This window comes from Sphaerodactylus townsendi, linkage group LG02 (assembly GCF_021028975.2).
Source record: "Sphaerodactylus townsendi isolate TG3544 linkage group LG02, MPM_Stown_v2.3, whole genome shotgun sequence".
Taxonomy (NCBI): domain Eukaryota; kingdom Metazoa; phylum Chordata; class Lepidosauria; order Squamata; family Sphaerodactylidae; genus Sphaerodactylus; species Sphaerodactylus townsendi.
In genome coordinates, this window is record NC_059426.1 from 59,387,827 (window position 1) to 59,415,645 (window position 27,819).

At 42.0% G+C, this 27,819-nt stretch overlaps 1 protein-coding gene across 15 annotated transcripts in view; it reads left to right on the forward strand.

Annotated features, from left to right (window-relative positions):
• CLASP1 (cytoplasmic linker associated protein 1) overlaps positions 1-27,819 on the forward strand; it is a 230,265-nt gene that overhangs the window by 35,889 nt on the left and 166,557 nt on the right. The window lies entirely within an intron of this gene.

The following is a 27,819-nucleotide window of genomic DNA, read 5'->3' on the forward strand; positions in this document are numbered from 1 at the left end:
TATTGTGCGTTGTGTTTTGCAGAAGGTTTGTTTTGTTTTCGGTAATGAAGGGGATGGAGCAGATGGCTTGAGCTTTGTTTAAAGTGGCGTATGTATGACAATAATTTAAGCTGTCGAATGACTGCTCACTGTTAGAAATACATAGAAACACTTCCATGTTCTTTTGATAAAAGGAACTGAAAGGTGCTTTATGGTAGTTGTCATGTGCCAAGGGAGGGAGGCTCCTTATGGAAGAAATGCTGATGCTGTCATAAGACTTGGGCTGCCCAAGTTGGTAAGCAGGGTTGTCAGACACTGTTATAAAGGAGAGTCATTTTTTTCCAGAGCATACAGTGTGTAGGGCCGATGCCATGTTTTCCGGATTACCCTCATGGTAGGTACCCCAGCTTCAGGGTCTAGTAATCCAGTTCATATAGAGGCAGCTTGATCTGTTGTCATAGTGATTGGAATTAGGAGATTTGTGGGGTTCTGTTAGATGTCAGTGTGATCAAAGACCACGATTATGATAATGGTAAATTACTGCTTTCACATGTACTGTATATGATCATTTTATTGATTAAAATAACAACAAAACAAAACAACCCTAGTCTGAATGCCCAGGATACTCTTAAATCCATATTAGAAACAAATAAATGCCATAGTCATGAGTGGAAGACTTAAGTTAACTCTTGCAATCTTGATTCCTTTTTTCCTACCAATAGAATTGGCAAAGGAAAAACAGGAGGGAACACCTTGATCACTTCCATCTACTCTCCAGCTTGACTCCAGCAGAAACAGACTTCTAAAATAGCATCTCTCTAAAGATGCTGGCAAACTTTTTCTTTTTTACCTGCATTTAGAACAAATATGCTGATGAAATTTGTGTCTTCTGCAGGGGTTCCTGACCTACATTTCCACTGCCGACTGGGGTGGTGAAATAGCCGGAGTTACTTTTGACTTGAAAACCCAAGATCTTACTTAAGATACATTGTATATATTTGCACAAAAGGCACTTTTCATATTCAGGTTCTTTTCTTACTAAAATTAGTGTTTGGAAGAATTCACGATGGAGTTGACGTTGTGGAAATAATTGAACAGGATCTAGGAACTATGTGAACAAACAGGGAACAGAGTGGGGCAGGGCATGAAAACTGCATTCTCCTTACTGAAGACCTTCCACCATACTTGTAGTAGACACTTCCAGATGTAGCTTCTTTGGGAAATGATGGCTTGGATCCACCAGAAGATTTCCAGATGAGCTAGGGTCCTTGCACAAGCAGAAGTGTGGAAAAATGTGACACTATGTAAAATACAGCAGTTTCAAGCCCTGTTCCTGCTTGCAGAAGACATTGTAGAAGCGAGTTTGGGGCACTAGAATGGGAACTCTGTTGCAGAAGCTCTTGTACAAGTAGAATTGTGCTAAGTCTGTTTCTACTGTAGGTGGGAGACATCTTAGATGGGTGTCTTCTCCACCAATAGCAAGGAGGCAGGAAGTAGTTTTAACTTTTAACGGGTCACTTCCCCTTCTTTAGAAACAAGCTTCCATGCCGAGAAGGCCCAATTCTTTTCCTTCAGTATTTTTTCCTGCCTAGCAGAGGAGGCTGTAAATGCTAGAGGCTCTGTCTCATCTTCTGTGTCTCCTCAAGCGTATGTGCTGAAATGTGGTTTTTGGTATGCTTGAGACCGGCACTTAACAAAAAATCCTCAGGCATTCAAAGGGGGATTAAAAAATCCTCCACAAACCTGCTCCGGAGCAGAAGTGCCTGGAGGCATTGCCAGCATGTGCCACAGGGAGAGTAAGAGCAAAGCAAGTAAACGTTTTGCACTGTGTTAAGAGATAATATTGTTTGAATACCCTTAATATGAAACTTACAGAACTGAAGCAGTTGGGCCTTTCATGCTTTACTTTGTGGGAAATACAGCACATAGCAAAGAGTGTTGTGTTTTACTCACTGCTTATTGAGGGTTGTGGGGGTATACAAAGAGTCAGGGTAGAAATATTCATCTTTAGTAGCTTTCAACTATGCATAATAGATGAGGCTTCATAAAGCAAGAAAACTTGAGCTTAGTAATGAGCAGGCCAGACAACAGAACCTTTCAGCTCATCTTAACAGCTTGCCAAAATGTTATGAAATTCTTATTTGTAGACTTTTGAGGGAAGGGCATAAATAAAATGTCTTGTGTGGAAATATTTATATCAGTCTTGATCTGTTTTTTGTGTGTGGTTAATTTGAGTCCTCGAGCCATATGAAGAAAGACTCCTTAAGTACAATGTTTTATCTTAGTTATTGCAATATGCAAGGAGGGAGGAGAGACAAGGTTTTAGCTGCTTCAAAAATTTCTGGGGAAAATGGAAACTATGAGAAAAATGAGGGTTTTTTCCTCATATCCCACCCCCCTGGGGAAAAAAACTGGACACCTGAGAAATTTTTTAATGCATTCTACATTCACTTTCTCATCAAACCTAAGTTATATTTTTGCTACTTTAAGGGTGCAATCCTCTGAATATGTTCCTGAGGAAAAGCCCCATTGAATAAAATGGTGCTTGCTTCTGAATAGTCAGATTGCCCTCTAAAAGCATGACATATGCATTAGCACAGTGGTTTTAGAGTGTAACTCTGTTTAGGATTGGAAGTATCTCAGCTTTTGCCTTTTGAAGAAATATGGATGAGGGAAAATAAAAGTAAAAAGCAAAAAAGACGGCTTGTGAATGCAAGCATTTTTTTGTTTCCTGTGTGTAAGGTAGAACAGGATTGCCCTTGAAGACAATTCAGAAACTTCAACTGGCTCTGAACATGGTGGTCAGATTATCATCAGGGGTTAATTGATAGAAACATATCATGCCCATTTAAAAATGGCTACATTGACTGCCATTTTGTCTTAGAGCTCTATTCGAGGAGTTATAAACTTGTCACAATCTAGAAGGATTGTCTCTTCCCAAATGTTCTTATATATAAATTGTGGTGTTCTGGCTTCTACTTTTTGGTTGTTACAGTTGTTAAAAGTGGCCCATTTGGCATCTGCTAGACCTCATGTCTTCTTTATGTTGGCCTCTATCTTGTGTAATGAATTCTTTGAAGAGATGACAGTTAGCTGTTTTTAGAAGTTTTTAAAAGACAGCTTGATCTGTAGTCATAATATGATTGTATCCAAGCTAGCACTCAGATCTGTAGTTATAATATTATTATATCCAAACTAGCACCCAGACTATATAGAAAGGAGTATTTCACAACTCACTTTTTCTTCAGACTTCTCAAACCTTAGGATTGCCTCACAGTATTTGAAGTAAATTCTACTAAAGAACCGGGGATGGAAATCCTTCTCCCAAATATTTCTCCTTCTGACATGAGAATGAGCCCTTTCTGACATAAACTCTATTCTACCCACTCTGTCCAGGAGCAAACTAGCTGTGCTCTAAGAACCTGGGCTAAGAATTCTTTTCTCCTTGGAAGTGAATTTCCTTCCTGGCTAGAGTATGGTCTCTCTTCCCCCAATGCTTTCTTCAGGTCTTTCACAGACTCTAAACAATGTGTGCTTTTTCTTGATCTCAGAGCTGAACTCCTTCAAAACTTGACTGAAGTTCAAACTACTTCTAAAATAACACCTACTTCCAGCTTGTTGCTTACACAATCAGGCTAATGCGGAATTAACACTTTACATTCAGGTTTTTGTGCTTCTGTCTTCTTAGCCCCATCACAGTGTGATACGTTGTATTTCTAATGTTTTCAGATGTGAAATTGTAAACTGCTTTCAGCTGCAAGGGAAAGACGGGATACAAATATTTTAATAAAATAAATCATCATCAGCATAAGACACATTTTGGAGGGAAAATATCAGAAAATAAGTGTACCTATAATGTTAAGAGCAGCAATACATTGGAAAATTTTGTTAATATTTAACAGCACTGAACTCTTGAAAAGTACGTTATCATACATAATAAGAGTGATATCCTGGGCCCGTGGTGGCGAACCTTTGGCACTCCAGATGTTATGGACTACAATCCCATCAGCCCCTGCCAGCATGGCCAATTGGTCATGCTGGCAGAGGCTGATGGGAATTGTAGTCCATAACATCTGGAGTGCCAAAGGTTCGCCACCACTGTCCTGGGCACATTTTTAGTTAGTATAAACAAAATGCATCTACTTCTTTTGCGCTCCATTCAATTTCAGTAAATCTAAATCTGAGTTACTAATGTGTTTTCAAGTGCATTTCTTAAATGTATTCATCAGCAATTCTAATTGATCTCTTAGAATTCTGAAATTTCAGTTGGAACTTTACTCACTTTAAACCATAGAAGATTTATCTGAATTAAAACAAATTTCTCATCTCCTTCATCCATTAGTTTGTTCCTTGATTGCATGAGGGTCTTCTCCAACATTCATTACTATATTTCACTTGTACAAAACAGAGGAACCCTGAGGTAGGGGAAGTCACAGGAGTCATAAGCTGTTATTATAAAAAGATCTTGTAATCTTGTTGCAGAAGCTTGGCAGTTCCTCACGCTGATCCCCTTTACCAAACATTTGTTTTGCATGAGAATATGACCATATGTATCAGAGTGAGGGGCAGGAGAGAGAGAGGAGGGAGAATTTTTCTTAAATGAGGATGATGCACCCATAGAAGTTCCAGAACAGTCATTCAAGTTTATCAATATCTTTTAGTTTAAGTCCATGATAACTCTGGAACTTCAAGTGACTTCTTCTAAGGAAGAAACAGGTACTCCCATCAAGGGTAGACTTAAGGGAAATAAGGAATTATTTCCATGTACTGATTCCATGTGCTGATTTCTCAGGCAGTGTCCATTTCCAGAGGGTTTTTTTGAAAAGCAATTTAAACAAGAGGAATAGGTGAAACCAACATCTAATGAGCATTTCCCAGTGGTGTGGCTAGGTGCACACTCAGTCTGGAGGGTTTGATTCAGCTCTGTAAGCGGGAGTTGTAGGTATCTGAAATTCAGATTAGCCACCTCCACCACCACGCTTCTAGGTGACCCGTCCTTTAGCTTTTTTGGACTCTCAGCCTACCACCTCACAGGGTGTTTGTTGTGAGGGGGGGAAGGGGCAAGGTATGTGCGGATCTCCTACAGGAGGGGGGATGTCTCATCCTCTTCTTCTTTGTTAAAAATATGTATTCTTCTGAATGTATTATTAACAATTTCTACATGTTCCCTTGGTGATTAATCACTGTATATACTTACAGTCAGTGGCTTTCTGTGAAGATTGTAAAACCAACCAGCAGTTCCTTAGATAGAGGTGAAATTTGCTCTTAAATGGCCTTAATACGCTATGGCTTCTATCAGGGGCTTCATAATGTCCATCATCCAGGGTATCCATGTCTAGAAATGCTTACAGCTTCCAAGAACCTTCCAGTAGGCATAATATATATATTTAGGATTGTAATGTGCGTTTTTTTGGTTGTTCGAACAGAAGAAAGGTTTGTTCCTGCCACCCCGCACAGGAGATTAGAGATTTGCAGGAGGAAGCTTTCAGGTATCTGTTCCCCTCTTCTAGCACAAGCTTACCCATTTTTGTTAGCTTTCCTTCATTTTAATTAGCTCTTTATCGTTTGGGTTCCTGCTCCTCAATAATCAGTGTTAATAACTACCATGTCTGAATGAATGTGGGACAGACTATTGTCTTCCCAGATGATTAACATTTGTTGTTGTCTAAAAGGAAGCTGCAGGCAACGCATATCTGGAAACAAGTGACTGCCATCTCGTGCTAATTGGAATAATTTACATTTGAGTTGCTTTGCAGAAGAAGAAAGTTTATGAGGAAGAGGCTGATTTCTAGCACAATTAAGGGCTAAGAAAAGCTCAGTGGTGGCGAACCTTTGGCGCACTCCAGATCGTATGGACTTCTAGTCCCATCAGCCCCTGCCAGCCTGGCCAATGTGGCCAGGCTGGCGAAACTGATAATATAGTCCATCTATAAGGTCTTTCCCTGCAAGGCTGCTAATCAAGGATTCAGCTTCGATACTTAGAGGAGGAGTTAAGGTACCAGGGGGGGGTGGGGTGTCTCTCTTTCCTTTCTCTTCCTTTTGAGAATTGCTTTTCAATGGAAACATTTGAGTGTCTACCTGCATTGGGTATCATGGAATAGATGTTTTGTCTGTGATACCTGAAATAAGGGACAACAACACTCAATCTAACATCAGATCAACCTTTTCCTGCATCAGATATATTGTTCCTATTTGTTTGTTTGTTTGTTTTGATTTTTATATTGCCCTATCCCCAAGGGGCTCTGGCTCTTTGGCGTTATAAGGGATATTAACCTCCCAAGTGTATCAAAATACAAATAAAATATTTCCTTAAAAAACTCTGGTACCTCATTCACTCAAACCAGGATGAGAGCAGTATTTTTGGTAGGGGTTATATAATTCTCACTGTTACGGAGATGAAGTTGCAGAAATTGAACCTTTTTTCCTCTATCAGAAATGATCGATAAAGATATTGGAATGAACTGAGACATGACGGTAGCTTCGTGGAAGATGCTGGATAGAAACCAGAAAAGACAAATAAATGGGGTTTCTAGATCGCTCAGTCCTAAACTCCCCCTTGAAGCTAAAATTATTAAAGTCAGGCTATCGAAGTTTCCTTTTTGGATTTTGATATGGACCAAAGTCTACTATCTAATTTGGGGACATCTTTATTTAGCTAACAAAAGAGAGCATATTTTATCTGTAGGAAAAAGAACCCCAAAAGACACAATTATTAATACTACCCCATGTAGATCGTATTGATATGGGCACTTAATGTATCTATTAAAATGTACATGCAGTACTGTCAGGGTAAGGACTGCCATTCAGTTTAAATCTTGTAAAGAAAGAAGGGGGCTTGTGTCCGGCAACTGATATCAGAGGACTTTACATAGACAGCTGGTTTTTGTGTTTTCAATTCAATGGTTTCCATTTTTTTGCTAATTCTTCCCAAAAGATCAGGCATACAACGTGATACCAGCCCTGTACCCACTGGAGTCAGTAGAGTATTTTATCCAGGGTTCAGATAGAGCTGTTATGATCATGGCCTAGAATATCTTCTCTTTCCTTCCCTGGTATATTTTTTCTATTATGCAGCCTGGTGAAGACTTATGAAGATCTCAAAACTTGCATACTATGGAGTGTTATTCTTTGCCCCTCAATAAAAGGCATTACACTTCTTCCCAATACCTTGCCATCTGATCCCAAACTATGAAAGCTAAGGTTAATGAAGGTAGGCTAAAAAGACCATGTTTTTTTCCTTTGAAAGGACCACATTTGGAGTGAATTTTGGTTTTAGAAGCATTGCACGAGACTTGCCTTTAAGATTTAATAGGGTGAAATTGCAGAAGGCTGACAAAGAAATGTTTCCAGCAAAGACATTGCAGCACTGTTTAGAATTTATGGACTGTAATAAAAGCAGGAGTAAAAAGAAGCCAGTGTATGTGCGGTTTCTTTGCTGAAGGTTTATGTTGCACAATTTTGTACACTGCATATTGAAAACATTCAGAAATTCTTACCCTGCGATCCTGAAAAGAATCATCTACCTCTATCAATCAGTGTTTATTTATAGCCTTAGGCCAGATTTTACAACAAAATCTATATCTATAACCCGAAATACCACTGACTGACTCACTAACTCATCAAAAGAACTCAAAAACCATTGAACCTACAAAGTTGAAATTTGGCACACCGTTTCATTATGTGGTTTAGGTGCTCACTAAGAAAGGATTTTTCAAAATATTGAGTTTTACTCAAGTTATTACACATTTACTGGTGAGACTCTTGGCCATCTCGCTGAACATTCTAAAGGTGACAGTTAAAAGCTAAAGGATTTTGATGCGAGGGAGTAAAATAATTAGTTTGCGATTTTTAATAAAGGGCACTTTGATGCTCTACTTCCATGTGTTGAATCAACAAGTTCTGATAATGCCCACCAAACAACAAGCACAATTGAGCCAATTGTGGCCCAACTGGATTCTACCACCGACCTCCTCACCGCATACGAACCTGTTCCTTCTGTTGAAACAGCTAAAGGGAGGATAGGGATTAAACGCAGAAAGCGATTTACAGATTTGGTTAGAAAAAGACAACTACAGGAAGCTGCTGAAAAATATGCGAAAAACAACCCAGATGTTCATAAAGTGGCTGTGAAGAAGTATGCTGAATGTCACCCCAAAGTTCACAGACAGGCTGTGATGAGGTATGCTGAATGTCACCCCAAAGTTCATAGAGAGGCTGTTCCTCTAACAACCCTCATGTTAACCAGACCGCTACAGCCAAATACAATTTAAAAAGATTACAAATCAAATTATCACCTTGGACTAAAAATATTTGTCGGTTTTTGAATATGGATCTCACATTGATTACTGTGGAGACAATGTGATTGATCTCGGACTTCGATCGCCCTGTGCTTGATGTCATGCTCTGAAGTGGCGGGATGAGCCCCCAGGAATGTCCTGCAGTGGCAGTAAAGTTCAGTTCCCTTCCATTCAACCCTACCCTGAACCTCTTCACAGCCTTCTCACGCATCCAATGGCAGAACACTTTCTTTCTGCTTCCCGGAAATACAATGGATGCTTCCAAATTATGTCTTTTGGAGCCCAAGAGGTGAAAGAGAGCAATTTCATACCAACATTCAAAGTGCAGGGACAGGTCTACCACAGGATAGGAAGCCTCATGATGGGACCCCATCAGCAGCTGTCATTTCTTCAGATATACTTTGTTGGGGATGATAACAATGAGAGGGACATTCAGAGTTCTCCAGAGTTAGTTCACCTGACAGCTTGGTCATCTTTAAACCAGAGAGAAAAACCAAGAATATTGTTTACAGGGAAGTTTTGAGCACAATCTGAGGGAGAAATGAAAACTGTATGCTGAACAAGTTATTAGTATGGCTACGTAGACCACAAAGCTAGGGGTGGTGATTATTTGCCTTTTAATGTTTTATCCTGTGACAGAAACTCATCCTACCGTTTGTAAATAGTTAATAGGGTTTATGAATTCATTACATTTGAAACTTTCACTGTATTTTTATCAGATAACTTTTATATTTTCACTATGTTTTAGTATTCTCAGTGTTTTTAAAGGATCTTTATTTTTATGAATTCCTTAAATTGCAACCTTTAAGGGTATTTTTATGCCGTACGTTTTATATTTTCAGTATTTTTCCAGTATGTAAATTTTTATGAATTCATGCCATTTCAAACTTCAAGGGTAATTTTATCAGGTACATTTCATATTTTTAGTATTTTTCAGTACTTTCAGTTTTTTTGCCATGCACGGGAAGGGAAGGGAGTGAGGGGTGGCATACGAGGGGCATCTGGACATGACCCACCCACCCTAGCAGGGGGAGGGGGAGGGGAAGGAGTGAGGGGTGTCATGCAAGGGAACAGGAGGGAGTGAGGGGTGACATGCAAGGGAGGGGAGGGAAGAGGAGGGGGCATTTTTTATAATCTCTGTAGCGAAGCACCGGTATCCTGCTAGTACAATATATAGTAAAATGAATAAAACTAACATTTAGAATATGTCACTCCTATTTGGAGGTTTCTAAAAACCTTTTGTAAAAACACTAAGCAAACTTAGCAATATTTAGGGTTACCTCTCGTCAGTCCCAGCTGTTAAAATAGAAATAATAATGTTTCTATCTCTAACCAGAAATTTATCAAGGATAGGATTGATTTAAAAAATTATAACGCCTTAATCAACATTAATAATCGCTTATATATGTTCATGGTTTCCAGTTTAGACCACAGCTTAGTTCTGGATATCATGTCGAATGCTGATTTAAAATCAACGAAAGCCAGATACAATTAGGATACGTTATTCTTTGCATATTGTGCCATAAGATAGTTTAGAACCAAAAACTGATCCAAACAATTCCTGGCTTCCCTAAGCCCCACTTGTTCATCCTTGAGAGCCTCTTCTGCATTGGGGTGCTGTGTGGTTTCCGGGCTGTATGGCCGTGTTCTAGCAGCATTCTCTCCTGACGTTTCGCCTGCATCTGTGGCTGGCATCTTCAGAGAATGCTGCTAGAACACGGCCATACGGCCCGGAAACCACACAGCACCCCAGTGATTCTGGCCGTGAAAGCCTTCGACAATACTCTTCTGCATTAATCCAAACTTTCAATTTCTCCAGTAAATGTTTAGCATATAGTTTGCTCACTATACTTAAGAGATTTATCGGCCGATAATTTCATGGTAGGTCTCTATGTCCTTTTTTAAAAATGGGGATGATAACAGCTGTCCCCTGATCCTTTGGAATAATCCCAGATCTATCAATTGCTGTAAGCAAAGCCGCAAAAATGGGGGACCACAATTCTTTGTATTTTATCAAATGATCTATAGCAGGGGTAGGGAACCTGCGGCTCTCCAGATGTTCAGGAACTACAATTCCCATCAGCCTCTGTCAGCATGGCCAATTGGTAGGGGCTGATGGGAATTGTAGTTCCTGAACATCTGGAGAGCCGCAGGTTCCCTACCCCTGATCTATAGGAATCACTTCTATTCCTGGGGCTTTTCCACATCTCATTGACTCTATTAGGCTACATATCTCAGCTGAAAGCACTGGAGACCACATGGGCATTTCATTATCATCCATCTCTCTTTGGGTAATTTCATTTGAAGAGGCATATAAATGGCTGAAATACTCTTCCCACAGTGAAGGGGAAATGAAACCACTCAGATTCCTGGTTACGCTACTATTAACACAAGAGGCTAATTTCCAGATTAGAGTTTGGTTCTTGTTCTTGATTCTGGGTAGACTCATGTTTTTTTTCCATTTTATTAGTGCCTTATATGAGTTTTTGAGTAATTTTAAGTGTAGGATCGGGGTGTTTGTAGGGTTATTTCTTACCATCACGTATGTTTCTCTCATTGCTTTCTTAGCCCTCTGGCATTTGGTATGAAACCAAGATTTAGTATAAGTAGCTGGTGCACTTTTCCTTTTCATTTTATGTATCAAAAGTTTCATAATTCACAAAACATAAAGAGTCCTCCTTGGCATTAACAATATTAGATGTTAGATCATTCCCTGAGTCAGATACCATATATTGCATTAGTTTCTTTTCAGCCTCACTCCCCCACTTTGTTTAACTGTAGTTATTAACCTAACTTAAATCCTGGTCAAATCTACTCATTACAATACTATTAAATTTGGAATGATAACCTTCAAAGTGAGGGGTAGGTGGCCACTATCATAATACATTGAAACTTTGAAACATGCGATAGATCCCAGCAACTCCTGGGAAATCGGCATATAATCTAAATCTTTCCCCTGAGGCATAAGTGTATTCAGCAGGATAGTCAGCGGGAAATGAACCATTCAATATATATACTTAACCAGTTTTATCAATGTATTGTTGAAGGCTTTCACAGCTGGATTCAATTGGTTGTAGTGGGTTTTCCGGGCTGTGTGGCCGTGGTCCACAACCAGTTTTATCAATCTTTGGCCCACATAATTATATATGGGGTCTTTAGATGCTCTTTTTAATAACCCATCCTTATTGCTGATATAAAGCTTCAATTTATCATGTGCCTCCTCACCACTCCCTATTTTCATATTAAAGTCACCTCCCATTAGGAAGTAGGGGGTTGGATATTTCCTAGTCATTATAATACATATTCTTCTAATCCCTCCCATGTTTGGTGAGTCTGATCTTTCTGCCTTGAAGGTGGAAGATAAACCAACACATTTGCCCAATATATATTAAGACAGCTATGACTAAGTGAGAAATGGATTCCAGTACTTTCACTTTCAACTTTAGAGAGGTTGCTGCCATAATTGCCAGACCACCTTTTGGTTTACCTCAGTGACGTACTTAGGCAAACTGGAGCCCTGGGCAAAACTTGAGTTTGATGCCCCCGCCATGGGCGGCCACCCTCTCCCACCATGACCAAACAATGATTTTTTTTCCACCAGGTCGTTTCAAAGTCACCATCACATTATAGAACATGCCCCAACTCACAAATCTGAACACAGCAATGGGCCATGCCACACAGCAGAAATATATTTTTGAAAACATTTTCAAAATGCTTTCAAAATGTTTTATTACTGCTATGAAAACATTTTATGGTGTTGTATCCAGTCCTCCAATTGGGGGAAACAGCATTACTTTCAATGTTATTTAAACTGGGGACCTCAGATCCCTTTAAGATGGATTTAAAAGGAGAATCTGGGCTCCCTAGTTTGAACAAGTGATGCTGGAATCCACCCCCAAACAGCATTATTTTCAATGGTGTTTAAACAAGGGAGCCCAGATTGCATTGCTAGTTTGGATTGCATTGTGTTTAGGATTGCATTGATAGTTTGTTTTAACGATAATCAAGTTAACAGAAAACAAAAATGTAAAAGCACCCACCCTGTAGTTTCTCCAAGTGCTAGCTTTCATATAGATTTGATTTGTCTGCTTGTTCTCAATAATAGGAAGGGTTTGTTCTACTGATAAGGGGGGCACTCCTAATTTTTTTCCTGCCCAGTCAATCTTTATCCTGTCCCTCATTAAATATTTTAGCTATACTCTCAATCCGTTTGCCAAACCTACAACAGGGATTATATTTGTTTCAAAATCAGCCCAGATTTTTATCTGCATAGCCAATACAATAATTTGACAGTTTGTATTTGCCCTGTCTACAACTGATGAATTAGATTACAATTGAGAATGAGTTTATAAATGCATTTGGGAATACCTTTTTCCCACTTATCATAATAAATTGGTCTGCTTAGTTTGCACAGTAATACATTCCTACTGGGTAGATGACTTGAATGTTCCCCGCTGAAAATAGAACAGAAATCAGTATTTAAAATGTCAAGGTTTTGAAGCATTGAAAATGATGTTGAAATGCACTCATTGGCTACAACTGTGTGAATTTGACTAGCTAGTTGAATACAGAACTCATAAGTAACCCTCTTGTGTTTAATTTTTTTAACCTACTTGAGAATAGCATTCTTCCAGTTGTTACAGAAAAAAATCATTTGTGTGTTTATGCAGTATGTCTGTGTCTAGCCTTCTTTTCTTACTGCAGTTGAAAATTAATAAGCATCAGCTCTTGCACACCTCAGGCTGAGGCTTCCTTTAACTTTAATCTTGCATAAAAGGCTGGAATGGAAATGTTTTTCTTTGACATTTTTAATTTTTACAGTGGGCTGAGGAAGTGTTTGCGTGCTTATGCATATGTATGTGCCTGCATTAGCTTAATGTTCAGGATGAAAAAAATCAGCAAAGATACGATCTGCCTTCTTGTGTCAGCCTGAGGGATACCTGGAAAACATATCTCTAATAAAATTTAAAAGATGATCCAACATTTAAAAGCTTGAAGCACTGAATTGCTGCTCAGTTCTTCAAGGGATGCAGACAGAACAATGAACAGTTTCAGAGATGGTTTTACATAAACAATCCTTAAAAAAAACAAATTAAAACACAGGCTTTCAAGTCTCCAGTCCTAATTGCTGGGAACAACCAGAGGAGACAGTCAGGGGCGTAACGAGGCAAACTGGAGCCCTGGGCAAAATCTGAGTTGGATGCCCCCCCAATGGGCGGCCACCCCACCAAGACCAAAAATTTTTTTTTCCACCAGGTCATTGGTGCCTGCAGGGGGTGCATTTTTAGACATATCAGCACCAAAATTTCAGGGTATCAGCTGGAGATGGTCCTGATGACACCCCCCAAGTTTGGTGCAGTTTGGTTCAGGGGTGCCAAAGTTATGGACCCTCAAAGGGGCAGCCCCATCTCCTTAGCTCCCATTGGAAAGAATTGCTCAGATCACTCACATGCCCCCATGTGACTCAAAATTCCGATGCCTTGGGCAATGGCCCAAACTGCCAGATGGACGTTACTCCAGTGGTGACAGGAATTGAACTGGGGACTTTAATTTCAAAGCTTGTGATTGTCCCTTCATGTCAGTGTGATAACTCATGATATGAAAGCATACATGTTACATGATGTGATTTGGGAAAGGCAAAAACGATTGCAGCGTTATCAGATCCTTCACAGAAGTGGCTAGGTTGGGTGTTCTCAGTACAGGAATTTATAGCCCTGAAGAGCCACACCAGCTGGCATCCTCTCTGTTTGTGGATATCTCATCTCAAAAGAAAAGAGAGGGGGAAAGCCAAGCTACATAGTCACAGGTGTGATAATACTCCTGGCCTCAATATGCCATCAGTTCTCCTCCCTTCCAAAACAATTCTGACAAGAAAAACATTATATGTGTTTGTTTTCAGTACCCTACAATTCTCACTATAAGAGACAGTTCAGATGACTTGTTTCACAAATGCTCTTTCAAGTGCCATGCATCTTTGATGCCTGATCAAAAGGAAAACAAATACAATTTTCTTCAGAAGGACAATGCTAATAAAAAGTAACACCTGTCTTTACATAAGTTGATGTGGTATGGGTGCAAAATCTGCCTCTGGAAGGGAGCTTAGACTCTTGAAAACTGATACAATGAAACCAGAGGTGTAGCTACAAGGGGGTGGGGCTGGTGCTGTGCACCGGGTGCACACTGGTGGGGGTGGAAAGTCACCCCTCCCCCCACCTCGTCAGGCCTGACCCCACCCTACCATCCTGGCCCATTTTCAGCCAGCAAAAAAAGGTAAGGGCAGCTAATAGAACGACAGGGTGCAAAGATACCAGAAATCATATAAAAGCCCATCAACAAGATGCCAGAAAGATATGCAGGAGCCATTACTCAGCAGTTGAGCATCTACTTTGTGCGCAGAGGGTCCCAGGTTCAATCCTCAGCATCTCTAGTTAAAAAAACAGGGCAACGTGTGACCTCTACTTCAGAACCTGAACAGCCGTTGCCAGTGAGTAGTCAGAGAGCAGCAGTGGCGTAGTGGCTAAGAGCAGGTGCACTCTGATCTGGAGAAACCGGGTTTGATTCCCAGCTCTGCCACTTGAGTTGTGGAGGCTTATCTGGGGAATTCAGATTAGCCTATGCACTCCCACACACGCCAGCTGGGTGACCTTGGGCTAGTCACAGCTTTCCGGAGCTCTCTCAGCCCCACCTACCTCCCAGGATGTTTGTTGTGAGGGGGGAAGGGCAAGGAGATTGTAAGCTCCTTTGAGTCTCCTATAGGAGAGGGGGGGGGTATAAATCCAAACTCTTCTTTTTCTTCTTCTTTTGATTTTGATACACCAGCTTCATTTATGAGTCACCTAAGTATAAGACAAAATACAAACTCGGATCATAGACCACCAAATGCAAAAGACACCCTGAGACATTGGGGAGATGACAACAAAAAGATGAACAGTTGTTAGCTTATTGAAAACACACTTGTTGATGCTTCCTTATCTGAGTATGAATACTAAGAGGTTATGCCACAGGCTTCATAGAGCAGTTCAGTTGGGAACAGAGGTGGGAACAACCGGGAGAAAGAGATGGGACAGTAGGTGACCTGGGGCAGTGTTCCAGACATTAGATAAGAACGTGCAGAATGATTTTTGCCTATCTCAGACTCTGGACTCTCACTGGCATTCAAAATGTGTGAGAGTTGTGTCCAGGCTGGGAAAAAAATGAAGTAAATACTCAGTTAACATTTTTAATTGAGCTTCTAAGTCTGTGTACTGATGCTTAGTAAGAGAGTAGCCCGAACAGTGTAGTGGTTAGAGTTTCATCTTGGATCCCAAGTTTGAATGAACATTCTGCTATGGAAGCTTGTTGGGTGATCTTCTTAGGCCAGTCTCTCACTCTTCTATGGACTGGTAGTTGTGTGATGGAGTGATTAACGGATGTCTGTTTTTGGAAGTCCAGGAATGGCTCATTTGGCTGCTGTTCCTGAGCAATGTAGTGCGCAGCAGACACTTTTGTGCAACTGTCTGTCCTTAGAAACACTTCCATTGCTTTCTGTCTCCTCTGTCATAATAATGCCTTGAAAAGTGGAAGGAGATTCCCTCTTATTTTTCTGTGTCTAGTTAGGAAAGGTCAGGTGAGAAATCCTGCAGTAGGGAGCAATAGGGCTGTGTCTGTCAGTTTGCATTTATATCTTGCTTTATGATTACTTTTTAGGGGTGTTAAAGGGAACTAGCTTACCCCTACCCAGAGACTGAAGACTGCTTCTTTATCTTTGAAGTAGGCAACTTGGGAGCATGCGAAGTGCATGGTTCCTTCCTCCCCACCCCCCAGATTCCTGTATGACTTGTTTTTGAGTTCTGAGAAGAGACTTTGTCTATTGCTGTGCCTGTTAGCTTGGGAGTGTTTCAGATGTGGTTGTGCATGGTGTATTTTTTTTTCCTGCCTGGATCAAGCGGGGTTTCTGGTAAACGGAGCAAATTTTAAGCCCTGTGTGTTTATTTAAGAAAAACAAACATGGGGGCAGAAATAAGATCATAAAAACTTTGAAGCATTTGTCGGGAGTTAAGAAGAGAGCCAACGTGGTGTACTGGTTAAACTGTCCAACTGGGAACTGGGAAACGCAGGTTTGAATCCCTGCTTTGCCATAGAAACTTGCTGGGTGACCTTGGGCCAGTCAAACATTCTTAGCCTTGACCATGGCTAGTTTTTGGGTGGGAGATTTCCAAGGAATACCAGGTAATGGCAAACCATCTCTGAATGTCTCTTGCCTTGAAAACCCTGTGGCAGGGGTGGCCATCCTATTTTCATCAGCCCCTGCCAGCATGGCCAATTGGGGCCACCCCTGCCCTATGGAGTCACCATAAATCACCTGTGTCTTGATGGCAGAAAACAAAAACGACTTAAAGGCTCTGACCTGGATGGTTGAGGGTAGCCCATTCTCATGTGATTTTGACTCTGCCTAATAAAAGATAAAGGTAGTCCCCTGTGCAAGCTCTGGGTTATTACTGACCCATGGGGTGACATCACATCATCGCATTTACTAGGCATACTGTGTTTATGTGGTGGTTTGCCATTGCCATTCCCAGTTTACCCCCAGCAAGGTGGGTACGCATTTTACCAGCCTCGGAAGGATGAAAGACTGAGTCCATCTTGAGCCAGCTACCTGAGAGCAACTTCCATTAGGACTGAACTCAGGTATTGAACAGAGTTCGACCACAATACTGCAGCTTTACCATTATGCACCATATGGTTCCCTGGATAAGAGACCTCCAAGGAAATTCAGGTTCGCTATTTAAAGGAAGGCAATGGCAGACCACCTCTGAACATCTTGCCTTGAAAACCCAGGGTCTCCATAAGTTGGCTACAACTTAATAGTAATTTCCAGCACTGAACCTGAAAGATTGTGACTTTTTGTCCTAAACCACTTACAGGCTTTTAATAGCCGGCGTAAATTGGGTCTCCTTATTTCATTCAATTGGGTCTCCTTCCCACAGTGTTCACATGGTCACTTTTGGTGTTGTATGGCTGCAACTGGTTTGTCATACTGTGACATGCCTTCTGCATTTGGTTATGACAGAGAAAGATGGTGGACAGTTGGTCTGTCCAAATTTGGGGTAGTCTCACAAACCTTTCCCTGTTTTGATACTGGATTGGATAATCAGCTTTTGCACACAATCTCACCTAATTGCTCTCCTTACTATAACCTCCACCTCTCATGCCTTTTGTCTATGATCATCCTATGATGCCCATCACATTTTTTTGAAAGTCAAAGCACTTTTGCTAGCAAAAAGTTTGGTTGGATTCAGCTCACTATATTGCAGCTTTTTTTGTTTCTAATCTGGCTGTTGGGATCCCCTGTGAGGAACCCCGTGAGAAAACAGGGTGGATTTACTTTAAATCAATTTATATCACTAGTCAGTAAGACTTGGTTTAAATCATGGTTTTCTACTTAAAACTCATTTGCTAGTATAATCCTAATATTTATAACCATTTAAAGGTTTCGTTTTTAGAACAATAACTTTTTGGATTAGTTTTAGTTATATCAAAATTACAGATTTGGTTATATAATTAGAAATACATAATTCGTTTTGTAATAATGTGATTGTTGTCTGTCTTCAGTTTCATTCAGGCCACCAGGCCTCACATTTCTTTGTTGCAGTGTTTGTGCTTTGCATGCACGCTTGCATTACCCATAGATAGGCTCATTCCGCACATGCAGAATAATGCACTTTCAAACTGCTTTCAATGCTCTTTGAAGCTGTGCGGAATGGCAAAATCCACTTGCAAACAGTTGTGAATGTGGTTTGAAAACGCATTATTTTGCGTGTGCGGAAGGGGCCATAGAAGAACATGTGGAGTGTTCTACTCAAGAGGTTTCACTTTCATTTTTACTGCTTGCCCCACCCTCCTCACACTTAACTCCTCACACTCCAAACAATCTGCTATTAATTGAATTTCTTGAAAATTTAGCTCTTAAGAGGGAAGGGATTTGTTCTGTGTACATAGGTTTGCAAACGAACAATGGGATTAAAAATCTTTTTTCTGATCTCTATGTTTATTTTATAACATTTTTACCATAAAGGAGAGGCCTGTTACCTGCAGGCACAAATTTACAGTTTTGAGAACTGCAAAACCAAGCATCTGTTATAATATTTTCTAGATGGAAAAGTGGCCCAAAATAATCTTATGGAAACCTCTGGAAGAGCATGACATTGTGAATGGACTAACCTTCCCTGTCTGGATACTGGATGCGTTGGGTCTAGTCAGTGAGTCTGTCCTGGCAAAACAGACAGGTAGCTGATTAGCCAGCCGCCAGGGAAGGCGAACAACAACTACAAATGTACACACCCAAGGCATACAAGAGCTGACGAAGAGGAAAAGTGTGGAAGTTGGAGAGAGCTTCAGGGATTAGTTGCCAGGCTTGCAGAGGGGATGTCCAGTGTAGGCACTGCTGAAAGAGGGAAGTGGCCAGTATTCCCAGGAGCAAAAGGAAATGGCCCACATGCAATGTGTGTGTGTGTGTGGGGGGGTGCCCACAAATCCAAGATACACACTCCCTGAAAAGCCAAAGGATTAATATTTATACTCAAAAGTGGGTCCTGAGGCAGTATGAGGTAAGGTGGCAGGAAAGCCAGAGACAAAAGAGTTGATTGCTTTGGTTGGTGGGGAGTTACAAAAAAAAGGAGGGGCCATCAGGATGCAAGAGAATACTTTGGCTATTTTCCTTAATGCTATTTAAATGCTAAGATGGGTGCAAATTAGAATAAGTATTGGTCAGCTCAGAGCACTGACTAAATCACCGAAGGGTGAGGCAGTTGAGATTAGATGGCCCCATCCAGGCAGGGTATTTGGGCCTTTGGAAAAGTACAGGTGCCAACCACTTTCCAACCCAGGCTTTAACACCCAAGATGGAGAAGTCTGTGAGAGGCATCCATTTTGCGTGAAGCAGTGCCCTGCTCTCATGCCAGTTCTTATTCCCCATGCCGTTCATGGCACCCTCTAGTGAGAGAGGGGTCTAGCTGCTTACAGTTTAAAAAAAGCAGCCCCTTCATACACCATGTACTCATCAAAGGACAGGCTTATGCACTGAGGACTACATTATCCAGGTTGCACTGAGGAGGCATAGTTTCTTGGAGACAGCATGTAAAGGACCAGGGAGGCAGGGGGAATTTTTTTTCCTATCCTGGCTAGGCCAAATGCCACCACTCCTGGCAGCTATCACAGTAAGTGGAAGTTGAACATAATGAAATGAATTTAGTGTAAAATTAAAATGAATGGGGGAAAAATTGAACAAGGACTTATTGGATTCTTCGCGCTATCTGCACTTCCATTACATTGTTATTAACAGTCCTGATCATATTTGGCACATGGCTTAGATGTCCCAGATCTTAGTTGGTCTCCCAAGGCATAACTATGGTTGTGAAGTGAGACAGACAGCTTCCTCACCTCCATCTGAGAATTTGTGGCCCAACTTAGTTGCAAAAAGAACGAGAGCCCCTTGATTCAGCATGTAATATTCCTATTCTTTTGATAATTTAGATTTACGTCATCCGTGAAAGCACTCATGAATCATTAAACTTCATTAGAACCCTGTCAGCTGCTGTCATATAATGAATGGCTGAAAGAACTACAGAAATTGTACATCCTTATAAAGATGCCGTCTGTACTTGGGTGGAATTTTTGTGGGAGCCTTGATCCAAGCGATACGATACATGCTGCTCTCATTTTCCATTGATTGCCTTTTTACTAGAACTGCACGTGCAGTCAATGCCTATGTGAGTTCATGGGCTCTAACTGTGATCATCCTCATGCATTTTTTCCACTTACCCTCAAATACTCATTTTGACTCTGATTTGTGAAAGGCATTTGCCCTCCTCCATATGGTAAGATACACTCTAACCTCTGTCTTCTCAGCCTACACTTAATGCAGAAGAGACCAGATAATGAAACCTAAGTATAGATTTATTAATGTACAGGAATATGTACAGTGGGGAACTCCACCATTCCTTGTTTCCTTGCACAAAAGCTAATCTCTTTATTGTACAATGGATGGATAACATCTCTGGTTCTCATTTGCTGTCTTCTAAATGCATGCCTCTTCTTAAGGCTGCTTTTTTGTTGCAGGCTTACCAGATTGTCTAACAATAGCCTGGGGAAAATGTAATTCTTTCCTCGGGTGCATTTTCTATTGTCTGCAGTGCCTCAGCAATCTTAACAGAGTCCTAATTGATTGTTGTTTGTGATGTAGTGAGTGATATGTATGTATATAAAACTCTCCCACTGATACTTACAACTATTTAGAGAACATTCCCCACTGTTTAACTATTTTTGCTCTTATGTTTTGTTCCTTTTTGAGACTGCGAGCTCTTTCTCCAGTCCTGGAGCTTACATGTAACAGTATTTTGTTTGTGACAAACAGCTTAGTTATATGCAGAACATGGACAGAGGAGACTATCATAGTGGGACATTGTGGTGAAGAAGTCAGTATTCAAGGACTAAAAATATGAGACATAATATCTGTAATCTCTGTATCCAAGTCTGAACATGGATCAAGAAATCTGCACAATTGGGCCATGAACGGATTGGTGGGATGAAGCTATATTTGCCTTTCCTAGCACTCTCTGCAGGTCTACCCTTTTCACCTGCTTTCTAGCATTAGAGAGCAGCGGCCTCTGGGATTGTAGCAACTGTCATTCTTTAATCCCTGAGCAGAGCTGCAAATGTGGAAACAAACTCACATTTGCTACCAGTCTTGGGCAAACTGAAATACTCTGACACATTTCCTTGTGGGAATTTAGGTTCCCATTTTTAAGTTTCTAATATTAGGTTTGACCTAGTTTAAATAGTGTTACTTATGTGCCTTTAGTAATGCTATAATATGGTTTAGATTTCAGTGACTTTACATTTGCTCTGTCTCTCATCATTTACGTTTTGATAGTTTATGGCTCGGTTTTGTGTGTAGTAAACCTAGTTATGACCATAAATACGGACAAAACATTGAAAGCAAAAACTGCCAGACCATGGTCATGTGGCCCAGAAAACCCACAACAACCAGTTGATTCTGGCCGTGAAAACCGGAAGACCACCAGAGAGCATTCTGTTTTCATAGCTAGTCAGCCACATCCCTCTGGGAAGCACTGAAACTGGTCAGACAGGCAACAGGCATCTAAATTCATGTTCTTCACTGGATTTAGTAGGGTGTAATTCTGCTTAGGGGTACTAACTGGTGAGTTGTAAAATATAAAAAAAATTAGGGTTCTTTTCTTATGAGAAATCACCTCTAGGAAGTGTGATAATTCCTGTGTATAATAACAAGGCCAGAAACATTGGTGGCAAACAGGTATATATAGAATGCAGAAAATGTGTTTCTCTTAACTTGTGAAACCTCACTTCATGTTTCCTGAGCATTTAGGACATTTAATGGCATAACCGTGAATGCTAGAACAACGCTTTTAAAATGTTAATTATCTTGCTATGTTGTGTGTGCTTTGTGATTTTTTTTCTGCTAAATTTTTTTGGGGGCTGTGTAAATAATTGGCATTGTCATTCCATCATGCTTGAAGTGTTCTTCGTTATATTCCTTGCTTGTCTAAATCTGGGATCATAAGGTGATGCTGGCAGGGGATGATGGGAACTGTAGTCCATAACATCTGGAGGGCCGCGAGTTTGACACCTGTGCAGGCATATCAATTTTGGGGATCTAGGCGTCATAAATTTGTTTACGTATATCAAATCATTTAGGAGGTGGAAATCCATGTTCTCTCAGAAGCTAGAGGACATCTTGGGTTGGGTGATGCCTACCCCTTTTTCCCAGGGAGGCAGGTTCAAATTTGTAATTTCCTGTCTCCTTGCAGTGGGGATCATCCACTTCTATTTCCAAAGTCTGACTAAGCAGTGAACCAACTCCATAAACTAATTCAAACTTGTTCTCTATAACAAGAACCATAACTTCACAAACAGTGACAGGAAGAAAACAGACTGATCCTAATGGAGTTGGATTAAATGAAGGAATATTTAATGTTACCTACCTACTACTGCTTTCGAAGATGACCATGGGAGAGCCAAGATGGCCTCCTGGCCTCATAGGAGAAGGACCATACACGGTAAGTGTCTTATGGTCCGTTCCACAAATACCTTGTGTGTTTAGACTCCCAGCATCCAACTCTCCTCTGGAAGTGGAATTGCAAGTGAGAATTTGCAGAGATTTAATAATTGGGTGTTAACTTACAAGGCTGTGATGGAATGTATAGTCCATTCAAACACTTGAGTCTGAATGTTTGGTTCCAAAGTGATGGAATGTGTACTTCCAGTCTGAAATGTTAATAATTTGAGAAAGGAATGCTTGGCATAATGTAGACAATTCTCTAAATAAGAAAATGCCTTTCAGGATTCATGTACTGTTAACAACTGCCCTTGGAAATGGCGGTCTGAGCTTTACCATCAGATGATTCCTCTTCTACTCTGAAAAAAATATTATTTTTATAAGGCTGGGAGGTTGGGCGGTGGCTTTCTGGTTTAGAAAGAGGGCTTGTTGAGTAATTTAGGCCTTGGGCCTCTCAAGGATCATGAGGCAAGCCCTTCCTCATCTTTGGCAGCCTGGAAAGTGTGCTTGTCCTTTATTGTACACAGGGTTGCAATTTTCAAGTGCTGCAAGCTTTGTAACACAAAAAAGAATACCTCAGGGTTGTCTTGTTTTTGTTGTATGAAGAGGCTCTGCAGCATTAGACCATCCTTCATTTTCTGACACTAATCCCAAGGCCAGTTTTTAAACACAAAATATCTTTGTGAAATCTGTGTTTAGTCTGTGGCGGCAGCAAAGATGACAAAGAGCTCTATCACTCTTATACTGCCGTTAAAAGTTTTTATGGGCACTTCAGATACACTAATGTTATTTAGTTGGATATGCTGTTGCATTTGTTGTCTAGGAGTGTAAATTGTATAGGCTAATGAGAGGAGGAAGACGCTCTGAAATATCCAGCACTGCTACCTGAACAGGTAACTAGCCCCACTAAAGGAGCTCTACAGTGTAACCACTCCAGTTCATAGTATGATAGTGTTGCACTCTGTGGGGCATAAGAGTTTGGATTGAGAGTGGGGAGAAAACTACTGAAGCCAAGGGTCACTTCCTAGCTCAGCCAGAAAGATCAACATTGTAACCCTATGCAGTTACTCCATTCTAAGCCCTTTGAAAGCAGTGGTTTTAGGTTGCAGTAACCCGGCACAACATGGCACTATTACAATTTAGAAGTTTTACTAAAGAGGAGGATGTGTAGGTCCTGTCTCCAGCAACGTTCTTGAAGACCCAATGCATTGATGACCACCTTTCCTCTTTCACTTTCCCCTGAACTCTTTCAGGTTTCTCCATTTCTAATCTGAAACCCCTAAATTTTCAAAGCAAAACTGAATTTCTTTCCAGTCTGTTTCCTGCTTTTTGCTCTAAAGTCTGCTTCCATGTTTTTCACTGGGACGAATTCCAACGTTGAATTCCTGAATAAAACTTGACAGTTTTAAAATGTCCTTTTGTTGTCCCTCTGCCATGGGTTAGCATGATTATTCTTCTGAAATTGGATAAAGACGTCTTGTTGATATCTAAGGTGCTACTGGACTTGGATGTGTACTTTTTTTTTGCAAAGCTGACTATGCCCCTTTTCACCTAAAGAATGAAGTGCAGCCAGTCGTTGTGCAGTGAAAGTTGAAGCAGTGTCTTTCTGGAGGTTAAAACAGCCCCGAACACCAAGAGGGCAGGTGCTGGGTAAAGGAGCCGAGCAGCCAAGGGTGGGGCCACTGGTTCGGTTGATCCCTCCTGGCCTGGAGAAACCAGTGACTGGTTTGGTTGAACCCTCCTGGTCTGGAGAAACAAAGGCCCTGCAAGCAGAGGGGCCCCTGGCCCCACCAAGCCTTGGCAGAGCGACAGCCACTGAAAAAGGGGCAGAGGGTGGAGGCGCAGTGGCAAGAATGGAGCACAGCATTGCATGCAGGGTGATGCCACTTGCCCTCCTGCTTGTCACAACTCGCTCGGTGGAGGGAGAGTTGAACAGGATGTGGCAGCTCCTTGGTTGGCTGGCTTGGGGTCTGGGTGCCCTTGAGTGCATCCTGGGTGGGCTGGTAGACAGGTGCTCTCTCAGACTGGCTCACCAACTCCACTGCCTGCTTGGTAGGGTTTCCTGCAGATGAGCATGCCCTGCTTGGATGGGACATCCAGGGATGCTATGCAGAGGCAGGCAATGGCAACAAACCTCTGCCCATTTATTTCCTGTGAAAACCCGGACGGATAGGGGGTGTCACTCATAAATTGTCACCCACTTGACAGCACATTCCTCCACCTTGCTAAGCTCTATCTGGTTCAGTGGAACTTACTCTCGAGTAAATGGACGTTGGAGCCACCTGAAGCAATGGCAGCATTGGGGAGGGCAGGAGAAGTCAAGGCTAAACACCACTGGGTTGCTCCTGAGTCAACTGCAGGTTCGTTGCAAGCTTCCAGTGGCTTATGGAGTTCCTCCCACTCTCCAAGGAGCACGTCCTGCAAGAAGGGTTGAACTGGTCCAGAAAGCTGCAGAGAGCCTCTGCATCTGAGGTGGGCCCTCCTGCAATTGCCCCTGTTGTCTGGGACCGGGATGGGAGTGGGGCATTTCAAAAAGTGGGGGGGGGGGGATTCAAGACCCTGGATGCGACAGGTAAGAACAGAACACATTTGAAGCCCTAGATAGAGTTGCAAGGTTTTTCCAAGACTCAACCTCTTTTGTTTTTATGTTCATACTTTGAAATATTATAGAATTAATAAAATGATTTTAAAATATTTCCCCTCAGTTTCAGATCCTTGTGCCTCTATTACCACTGTAGAAAATATGGTCATTATAACACTGTCTCCGACATTCAGTCTGTTTTAAAAATTTTTACACACAAGAGTCATAGAGACAGACCTAGAGACAGTGAGGAGGGGAAGGCAAGGCACTAGGCCCCTGCAGATCACTCTACTGCAGTAAGTTCCAAGAGGACGTGACTGATTAATCTACAATTGGACTTTTTCTTTTGGTGGAAAAGGATAGAGGTGCTTCTTAGTTGTGGCTTTCCAGATGTTCATGGACATTTATTTATTTATTTATTTATTTATTTATTTATTTATTTATTTATTTATTTATTTATGGGTTTTTTATACCGCTCTACTCCCGAAGGGCTTTGAGCGGTGTACAACATAATTTCGTCTACACAGTGCACAATAACCCATATAAACAACCCCATTAAAATTAGATTAAAACACAGCGATAAAATTAACAAAGATGACGTCCCGCAGTACCCCAATTGAAACCCTCCCAGAGGGGGGAAGCAAATCAAAAAGTGGGTCCCATAGATGATCATGGGAACTCCGAACCGGAGGAATAAGAAGGGGCACTCTCAGCGACTGGACACTCCATAAGCCTGGCGGAACAACTCAGTCTTACAGACCCTACGGAATTCACCAAGGTCCTGCAGGGCCTGGAGGGAGAGTGTTCCACCAGGCAGGGGCCAGGGCTAAGAAGGTCCTGGCCTGAGTGGAGGCCAGTCACATCATTGAGGGGCCAGGAACCACCAGTAAATTGTAGGGACATATGGGGTAATGCGGTCCCGAAGGTACGAGGGTCCCAGGTCGCGTAAGGCCTTAAAGGTCAGCACCAACACCTTGAAGATGATTCGGAACTCGACTGGGAGCCAATGCAGACGGCGCAACACAGGTTGGATGTGATCACGGAAGGCGCCCCCTGTGAGCAGCAGCGCCGCCGCATGCTGAACCAGTTTTAACTTCCGGATCAAACGCAAGGAAAGGCCTGCGTAGAGCGAGTTACAATAGTCTAACCTGGAGGTGACCGTTGCATGGATCACAGTGGCCAGATCCATGTTGGAGAGGAAGGGAGCCAGCCGCCGGGCCTGACGGAGGTGGAAAAACGCAACCCGGGTTATATGGGCCACCTGGGTCTCCATTGAAAGAGACGAATCCAGGTGGACCCCCAGGCTGCGGACAGAGGAGGTTGGCGCCAATATGACCCCCTCCCACACCGGCGGCTGGAAATTCCCAACATCCCCCCCACGGTCAAGCCAAAGGATCTCCGTTTTCGATGGATTTAGTTTCAACCTGCTCTGCTGCAACCAACCAGCAACCGCCTCCAAACAATGCTGTAGAGCCGCAGGGGCGGTGACAGCTCTCCCCTCCACCGACAGAATGAGCTGAGTGTCATCAGCGTACTGGTGACAAACCAGCCCAAAGCTTCGTACCAGCTGAGCAAGGGGTCGCATATAGATGTTAAATAACAGTGGGGATAATAATGCCCTCTGAGGCACTCCGCAATGAAGCGGGCACCTCCGGGAGGCTTGATCCCCGAACCACACTTGCTGACTCCGGTCCCGAAGGAACGAGACAATCCACTGAAGGACAGTGCCCCGTACCCTGGAAGCGGCCAGGCGGTGGGTCAAAAGGTTGTGATCGACCATATAAAACGCTGCGGTCAGATCTAACAATACCAGCAGCGCCGATCCGCCTTGGTCAAGCTGCATACGGAGCGTATCTGTGACAGCGACGAGAACCGACTCCGTCCCATGCCCAGCACGGAAGCCGGACTGGAAGGGATCGAAAGCCGATGTGTCATCCTGGAAACCCTGAAGCTGCTCCAACACCACTCTCTCAATTACCTTCCCCAGAAATGAAAGATTCGAAACGGGGCCTTGGTAATTGGCCAGATCTCCAGGATCTAACGATGGTCTTTTTAAGAGTGGGCGGACCACTGCCTCCTTCAACCCACCCGGAAAGACTCCTTGCTCAAGAGAGCCATTGATGATATTCAACAGGTGGGGTCGTAACTCCTCCCGGCAGAGGGGCAGGATCCAGAGGACAAGTAGTAGGTCTACTGCAGCTTCGGAGAGCAGGGAAAACCAGGCCAAACAAGGGCCTGAAGACGGCAAGGGGGCCTCCAGTTCACTAATTGTAGACAAAGTGGCAGGAAGGTCCTGGCAGAGCGACGTTATTTTATCTGCAATTGGCCATGCTGGCAAGGGCTGATGGAATTTGTAGTCCATGAACATCTGGAGAGCTGCAGGTTGCAGACCCGTCATAGAGGGTCTTGAAAGAAATGTGTGTTGTTGATTGGCCCCTGTATTTTCTGAAGTGCATTTAAATTTTACGTCATTACATCCCACCTTGTACTTCTGGCATTTTATGGCCCTTTGACCCAGCTGTTTGATTTTTGCCTAACAACCTCATTATATAAATGTCTGCATAAAGAGAAGTCATTACTTGGCATCTGATGAAGTGGGGTGTTGTCTGTAAAAGCTTATGCTGAATAAAATCTTGAAGGTTCCACTGGATTTCTGTTTGATTTTGTTATTGATTTGGAAAATGGCCACTCATGGTTCATTTTTACACTGCAGTAGCTTGAGCTATGGATTCACCAGCGCTTGTATAATTGTTGGTGGTGGGATGAATTGAATGTATATATCTGCTTGCTAAATGTTGCAGGAAAAGTTCCTGTAAATTTTTTTCTTTGGAGTATGTTGTAATCAGTTGCTATTACAGTTCAGTCTTGGCCTCCAAAACCTCCAGGTA